Source organism: Nicotiana tabacum, chromosome 2 (assembly GCF_000715075.1).
Source record: "Nicotiana tabacum cultivar K326 chromosome 2, ASM71507v2, whole genome shotgun sequence".
Lineage (NCBI taxonomy): Eukaryota > Viridiplantae > Streptophyta > Magnoliopsida > Solanales > Solanaceae > Nicotiana > Nicotiana tabacum.
The window spans coordinates 44,185,727-44,194,678 of record NC_134081.1 but is presented as its reverse complement, the minus strand read 5'-3'; the positions used below and the strand labels follow the sequence as shown (position 1 = coordinate 44,194,678).

General features: G+C 38.3%; 1 non-coding gene across 1 annotated transcript; it reads right to left on the bottom strand.

The window, feature by feature from the left end:
* Window positions 1–1,435: 1,435 nt before the first annotated feature.
* On the bottom strand, window positions 1,436–1,542 carry LOC142173902 (small nucleolar RNA R71). The gene has a single exon (XR_012703257.1). It is a non-coding gene; the product is annotated as a small nucleolar RNA R71 (small nucleolar RNA).
* Window positions 1,543–8,952: the final 7,410 nt, after the last annotated feature.

Genomic DNA, 8,952 nt, shown 5'->3' with positions numbered 1-8,952 from the left:
CCGAGAGAGGCATAACTTGTGATATCTTTGCATGATATTATTGGTTGAGTTCATTAATTCTTCTTAGTAATCGAAAGAGGCTAGTTGAATATTTGATTAAACCTAGTTAGGAGAATAATTGATAGAGGTTTTCCTAAAGACTGATCCATTACGCATTCTTGCATATCTTCACATGATTAAATTGGTTCATCTTGTGAGGTTAAAACTTAATCGAGAGAAGAGTTTTTGCTGAACGTTTGAACTAATAATTGAGTGAATTCGAGAGACTCACTTGAACATTATAAGTGAATTATCTAGAGTTAGATCACAAACAATTATCTTGCACCTATCCCATCAAAACCCTATCTTCTCCCATTGATAACCTTCTTTTCTTGTTCCTTGTTGCGATTGTCATTAGTCAATAGCTTTAGATTCTTAGTTAATTTTAGTTAGAAATCATATAAATCTCAATTATTGATCATCCTGGATAGCAACCAAGCAAGAAACTACGAGAATACTGTTTAAATCCAATCCCTGTAGAGGTGATAATTTTACTATACTATATTTGATTAGCAACCATAATTTAGGTGTGTGTTTTGAGCTCATCAAATTTTGGCGACGTTGCCGGGGATTGGAAATCAATAGTGTTTGAAGTAGTTTGTAGTGGTAATTCAGGATTTTTTTTCTTTTTTCTTTTTGTTTTCTCTTTTTACGGTTGGTGTTCTTTGACTGTGCGCAGGTTACAGATTAATATTGGTGCATGACTCGAGCTTCTGGTAATGAAGTGCTACCATACGAGCCAGAAATTCAAAAATAGTTGCGACAGCTGAAGAAGGAGAGAAATCTCATCGAGACGTTAGAAAAGGTTGGGCAATCCTCAACCAAAGAAGATATGGCTGGAAACGGTGATGATAATGTAGATTTGGCTGCGAGAGAAGTAGCCCAATGATGAGAACAAGTTGCACGGGATGCTGAAGAAACAACTATTAGAGATGCACAGATTATCTACGAAGAAGAGAGGGGTCATAGAATTACTAAAAATCAACCTTTGGGTGTAGACCAGTTTGGAAATATAGCTCCCATGCCTGGGAGACCACTTGGTGATTATGCAAGACAAGTCTACAATCAAAGTTTATCAAGTATTAGACCACCTCCAATTGAAGCAAACAATTTTAAGTTGAAGCAAGGGTTGCTTCAAACCCTTCAGAATTGTTGTGTCTTCAAAGGGAAGCCAAAAGAAGATCCAAACACACATCTAATGGACTTCGAGGACATTATGAAAACCTTTCAATACAATGGTGTGTCATAAGATGCAGTGTACTTGAGTGCATTCCCCTTCACACTCAAAGACGATGCAAAACAATGGCTTCGAAGCTTACCCATAAGTTCGATTAGAACATGGGAGGAGATGACCAGAATATTCATTGATAAATACTTCTCCTCAGCTAAAATGGGCAAGTTTAGAAGATAAATCCATAACTTCTGCCAGAAAGATACTGAATTTGTTTTTGAAGAATGGGAGAGGTTTAAGGAGATTGTTCGAAAGTGTCAACATAGTGGAATTGAACTCTAGATGCAGCTCCAGGACTTTTGGGATGGATTGACACTGGCCTCACGTAGAATATTGAGCAATGCAGTTGAAGGCCCATTGATGAAGAAGACTCCAGAGGAGATAGTTACAATTCTTGAGGAGTTATCTGAAGATGCTAGTCAATGGCCCTCTGAGAGTGCGAAAAGAAGAAGATCAACTGGTGTTCACCAGGTTGATGCTAACACATATGTGCAGGTACAGCTTGATGTTATGGCCAAAGAGATAAGGAAGCTGACCTTAGCCTCGATACAAAGGGAGCCTCATGCAGCTTGTGATATATGTGGAAGAGGACACTCTACTCATGAGTGTCAAGCCTCAACTGAGGAAGTAAATGTTGTGGGAAACTACAATTTCAATGCAATGGATCAGCGCCACCCCGATTTTTCATGGAGTTCACCTGGAGGTACTGCAAATGCTTGGAAGCAAAATAACTCTAGGTCGCAGGGACAAGGAGCTCCAGCATACCAAAATTAGCAGAGGCAGCAATTTCAGCATCAACATCCCATTCAGCCTGGTCTAGAGGATATAATGAAGGCCTTCATTATCAAGACAGATGAGAGGCTGGACGCTTATGGAGTAGCTATCAAAGAATTGGGCACTGGTCTTCGAAACCTAGAGAGACAAGTGGGATAGATTGCAACAATATTATCTGAGAGGGGTTCCAGGCACTCTCCCCGCTGACACTGAAAAGAATCCCAAAGAAACAGTGAATATTGTAACTATGAGAAGTGGGCAAGTGTTGAAAGTCCCACCCCGATCCAAAAAGAGGTGATACTTGAAAAAGAAGTGGGGAGAAACTGAAGAATGATATTGATAAAAAGAAGAAAGGCTCGATGAAAACTAAGGAAAAAAAGAAGGAAGAAAAAGCAAAAAGAGGAACAAAAGGAGAGCAAACAGAAGCGTGCTTTACCTTTCCCCCAAAAGCTATATAGAGAAAAGCTGGACAAGCAATTTGAGAGATTTCTGGATATGCTGAAACATGTTCATGTAAACTTACCATTCACATAAGTGCTCTCACAAATGTCTGCTTATGACAAATTCTTGAAGGAGATCCTTACGAAGAAGAGGAAAATAGAGGAGAATGCAGTGGTGAAGCTCACAAAGCATTGCAGCGTGATATTGAAAACTAAACTCCCACAAAAGTGGGGAGATCCAGGGAGTTTTACTATACCTTTCTCATTAGGAACTATAAATTTTGATAAATCATTATGTGATTCTGGGGCCACAATTAATTTAATGCCTCTATCTATTTATAAGAAACTGAAGAAGGAGATTTGAGAGATAAGGTCGGTGCCAATATCTTTGCAGCTTGCAAACCAAACGACTTTAATACCCCGAGGGGATAGTGGAAGATGTGTTAGTTCGGGTGGATAAGTTTGTATTTCCTGTAGACTTTATAGTGGTGAATATGGAGGAGAGCAAGGAGATACCCCTCATCCTAGGAAGACCATTCTTAGCAACGGGTAGAGCTATATTAGATATACACGAGAGAAAACTCATGCTTAGAGTGGGTGAGGGGATGGTGACGTTTGATATGAATGTAGAAAAGAGGGCACGAAAAAAAAACCAGTTGCGAGAGTTGAGTGGAAAGTAAAGGGCTCAAAAGAGAAGGTTGCACTGAGTGAGAAAGATAAGTGTGGGGTGTACCCCAAAAAGGCTGAGAAGAAGTTGTCTGCATGGATGTGCGCATTAGTTCGAAGGCGAGGAATGGATCCTGACTTCGACTCAGACCCCGACTAGATGTTCAGGGAAGTTTTTTTTACCTTATGCTTTTTAATTGTGTCATGGGGACATGCCACAACTTAAAGTGTTGGGTGGGGGATAATTGTATGTTGTATGTATATGTGTTAGTTTTGTTAGTTGTAGTAATTGAAAAAACAACATAAAAATTTTAAAAAAAAATTCAAATTTTCCCGACGATGGATATGATTCGACTGGTTTCTTGAGGGATTAAAGTTGAAATAAAAAGACAAAAAGATTTTTTTTTAGGTAGTGTAATAATTCCCCCTTGATTTTTCTTTATGTCGCGGTTCTTTTCCAAGGGTTTTTGTTTGAACCGGGTGTAGTTAGTTTTTATTTGTTAGGAGTAGGAAACCTTGTGGTATGATTTGAATTGAAAGAAATGTCTCTTGACTTTTATTATGCCTTAATAATAGTAAGTGCTTTAGTTGTGACGCTTAGGATCAGTTTTTGACTCTTGTATAAGTGCCTTAAATTGTATGATCTTAATATTGCTTAACTGCTTTGACTAGAGTGTCTTGATGATTCCGATCTTGAGTAAGTTATGTGCCATGTGTGTGTGAGGTTTTGTGTTATTCAGTGCATTGCATTTGATGTCTAGAACTTGCCTCGGGTGTTAGCAAAGCAAAATAGTAGTTTTATTCAATCTTGGAAGTGATATAGGAATTTCTTTGTTGAGCTAGATATCTATTTTACCCACCTAATTGTTTTGTATCTTAGTTAAACCCTTTGAGTCTGTAATCATGTTACATTGGCAACCACATTACAAGCCTTACCCATTTGTTTGAATTGACCATCTATTTGAACCTTGTATCTCTCGTGAGGACTTGAATTTGTTATGAACTTTGTAAAAGTTAAAGTGTGGGGTGTTGGTTTGGCTTTTGAGTGGAACCATTGAAAAGAGGAGAAAGGTGCATTGTTTTGAAAAAAAGTAAGAGCCACTTGAATTGAATAAAGAAAGAAAAAGAAAATTATTGTATTGTTGTACAAAATATTCTTTGATAGTGGTGACTCTTGATGTAATTATGCTTTAAGAAGTAGGGAGTTAATGTATATAGATGTGAAGGTGGAGTTTTGGTTTGGCATAAGTGTGGGGTTTTGAATGGTTAATTGTATGTATTAAAGTGCTTAGGGAGGTGCAGTCACTCTTATATCTAAATCGCCCCGCAGCCTACATTACAACCAATTAAAGTCCTACTTGATCCTTGACTAAATGAGCTCAATTAGTAGAGTTGTACACTACGGGCAAGCCTATGGTACGTCTTTTGTGGCACATGAATGTTGTTTCTGAGAGTGAGCGAATTCTTTCTATCTTGAGTTCCTAATTGTTCTTAAATTCTATTGTGTGTGGAACTACTCTCTATTGTTGTGTGAGTGTAAGGCCCCGTAAAATGTTTCCTAACAACCCGGGTTCCGTGATGCCAAGGTAGGCATAGAGGTTAATAATAGTAGAAATTCTATGCTCACCGCGGTTCGAACTTTTTGGATTGAATAGTGTGCTGGGAGCTGAAGAAAAATGTTGGGCATAAGTATGCACTTCTACGGCCCATTCTGCGGCTGCAGAACCACTCTGCGGACCGTAGACTAGTCGTAGAGTGGGGCAGATTTCTAGGTCATTTTGATGCCCAATTTCGTGGCCATTATGCGACCGCATAACCATTTCGCGGGCCGCATTCTTGTCAAATATACCGCCTTGGGATTTTTTGGAGGGAAGTTCTACGGTGCACTATGCGACCGCAGAACCGTTCTGCGGTGCATTATGCGACCGCAGAATAGGTCTGTGGGCCGCATAGTGACCGCAGACCAGATCAGTTCTTTTCCAGTTCTAGCCCCCCATTTTTGTGGTCATTATACGAACTGCATAACCATTATGCGGTCGCATATGCGACCGCAGAACCTGTTTCGGAGCTTCATTTTTGGGATTTTTAAATCCGACCCTATTTCGTTAAAACATATCCCATGGACCATTTTGATCATATTTGATGATATTTTTAGAGTGAGAGAGAGGGTCCTAGAGGGAGAAGTGATATTCATCACATTGCTCTCCAATTCTCACTTAATCTTGAAGATTATCAAGAGAGGCACCTAGGTCTTCTTCCTAAGAGGTAAGATTCTATCACCTAAACTCTTAATTTAAAAATGTAACTATAATGGGCCATTAGTAAGGTAATTCATGGGGATGGGAGTGCTTACCTTGAATGCATGTATCCTTGTAGTATGTGGGAAGATTGTGAGCTAAAAATGACAGAGAATGGGTTGGGGAAGTATGGAATCCTTCACAAAAAGGGCCTTAAGGCATTGATGCACACCTAGTGTTTGATAATATGCTCAAATGAGTTAAAACCATGTTCATCTTCCTAATTTTGGTTCAATTTTGTTATATTGCTAAAATAGATTGAAGTGGCTAATATTCCGGAACATCTTAGAGTTTTAAGGAGCTCAATTGAGGTATGTTGGCTAAACCCTCTTCTTCTTAGAATCGAACCCCACGGTGATCATGTAATTGGAGTAAGCCCTTGATCATTATAGAATTGGGGATTTCTAACATGTTTGTGTTGAAGGATGTAAGTTCAATATTTATTCTAAATGCTTCATCATGTTATCTTGTCATTGAGGATGTGTTTAAAAATGTGGAATATGTGTTATAAATGTTAAGACTTCATGTCAAGATCGAAATAAAGGTTGTTATGTCAAATTGTATGAAAAGCCTCTATGTGCCTAAGATTCCCAAATTGCTCATATGTGAATTTAATGTCTTGAATGGGAAGCCTTATTGATTTTGATAATGATATTGAATGTGGAAAAGGGGTCTGGAACTATGAAATACAGCCAAGTGCCAAGAATGACTTTGTAATCATAATCACTAGTGTCAATGAATCGAAAGTATATGAAAGAAGTACGATGTGAGATGATTGACTGAAAAAGGTAATGTCTCAAAAGAGATGCCTTGCCGATCAGGCCGTGATCAGACGCCATGCCGCACACATGGTGGTACTGTGCTAGAAAGTTATAATGAAATTGTGGTAATGTCTCAGATGAGGTGGCCTAGCCGATCGGACCGAGATCGGACTCCGTGTAAGAATAAGGAGGTATTGTGAATTGTGGAACATCGGTACTAAAGGTCACCCAACCTAGTAATATGGAAATTGTCTTGAAAATGCATATGATCCTTAACTTGTTGTTTTACTATTTTTTGAAGCCCTTATTGAATTCTTGATTGTTCCTCTTGTATTATTATTTATTCTATTGAGTTGGTGTTTAGCTATACATACTAGTGTTATTCGACGGTACTAACGTCCCTTTTGCCGGGGGCGCTGCATATTTAAATGGATGCAGATGGTTACATAGCAGACAGTGCAGATCACAGATAGTGATGCATCCTCTTCGCAGCGGACTCGGTGAGCCTCATTTTATTCTGGGGTCATGTATTGTACCTTTTGTTTATATTATGGTCACTTTTTGAGGTATAGTCAGGGCCTTGTTGCCGGCACTATCTTTACTCTCTTTTGTATCTTTAGAGGCTCCTTAGACACTATGTGGGTTGTATTTGGGTGTTGGGAATGTTAAACAAGCTATGTTGTGTTTGATCACTTGTTCCACTTGAACTTTAAGAAATGTGTATTTTGAGACTTAAAGGCGCAATGACTAATGAAATGATTTAGGATTGTATGAATGAGATTCCTACTGTATAATTAATGAAATCATGTCTTCTCTTGATCATGGGTTAATTGGGTAGAAAGTATCTAACATGCTTGCTCGGCCGGGTTCACTCGGTTGAGCGCCGGTCACGCATCTCGAGGATGGGGCGTGACAGTGAGGGCACTTGATTCATGAAGGAAAGGTAATGTCATTGACTTCTGTGTTAGATTAAGTGAGTGGGTTGTAAAAAGTGTGTGGTGCTTTTGAGTCAAATCTTGAGGCGAGGAGGTTATGTTAGAGTGCTTAATCTGTTTTAATTATTCTTGGTGTGATGAGTTAGGAGAGTTGCTTAAAAAGGTCGTATCTATATGAAGTGTAGTTTGATTGCTCGAGGACGAGAAATGGTTTAAGTGTGGGGTGTTGATGGTAGGCTATAATCTCGTGTTTTAGTCGCTTATTGCACTCGAATTCATTGCACTTTACTTGTGTTGAGCTTTAATTGGTAGCATTTTGCACTTATTGCGTATTTTATGCCTTGTAGGAATGATTCTGAGTTATGTAGATGTTGTGGAGCTAAATCAAATAATTAGATCTTCGAAGTCTATGTAAAATCCCAAGGGATTAAGCCGGGATCTTGTTCGGGGGTCGAGGATCATTTCTTGAGGTCAAAAATCAAGGAAGAAGAAACACTCTGAGGAAATTCACTAATGTGACGCACCATGCATAGCACTGTGCGACGCATCAGTGCAAATGTGCGTCAGAAATTTGAGAAGTTCAAAGACTTGTAATTTTTGGGTATGACAGAAAAATACACTAATGCTAGGCATGGTGCATGGCATAATGCGTACCATCAGTAAACAATTCTGTCAGACAAGCTACTTTCAGAGAGTTTACAACTGAGAAAATTGTACTAATGCTATGCACCCTGTGTAGCAAAGTGTAACGCATGAAAAGTAATAAGTTTGCAAGTTTTCCTATTTCGGCTAGGAAAGGGTGATTTCATTTGGGCCCGACCCTACTGGGTATAAATACATGGAAAATTATTATTTTCATGACTTTTGACACATATTCGACCTAAGGACGCTAAGGATGAGTTGGAAGAACATGAGCACAAGGATTTCATCATTCCTTCCTCACTCAAGACCCAAGTATGGATTGGATTTATATTTTCCTATACTTTAATTTTATTTGTGATGAATTTCTCCATATCTATGGAGTAGTTCCCTTTAGGGTTTAATGGATTTGGTGTATTGATGATTGTTTGTGGATTATAACTCTAGTTTTACGTATTGAAGCGTTCTTTGGATGATTTAACTGTTGCATCTATGTTCACTTGTTCATGTAATCGAGAGAGGCATAACTTGTGATATCTTTGAATTATATTGTTGGTTGAGTTCATTAATTCTTCTTAGTAATCAAAAGAGTCTAGTTGAATCATTTATTAAACCTAGTTAGGAGAATAATCGAAAGAGGTTTTCCTAACGATCCACTACGCATTTTTGCATATCTTCACGTGCTTAAATTAGTTCATCTTGTGACGTTAAGACTTAATCGAGAGAGGAATTTTTGCTGAACGTTTGAACTAATAATTGAGTGAATTCAAGAGACTCACTTGAACATTAGAAGTAAATTAAGTAGAGTTAGATCCCAAACAATTATCTTGCACCTATCCCATCAAAACCCTATCTTCTCCCATTGATAACCTTCTTTGCTTGTTCCTTGTTGCGATTGTTATTAGTCAATAGCTTTAGATTCTTAGTTAATTTTAGTTAGAAATCATATAAATCTTAATTATTGATCATCTTGGATAGCAACCAAGCTAGAAACTACGAGAATATTGTTTAAATCCAATTCCTGTGGAGACGATAATTTTACTATACTATATTTGATTAGCGAGCATAATTTAGATGTGTATTTCGAGCTCATCACCCGGCCGACTATAGTGCGGCTCGGTAGAGTAATATATATATATATATATATATGCATGTTGGACTCATGGAATC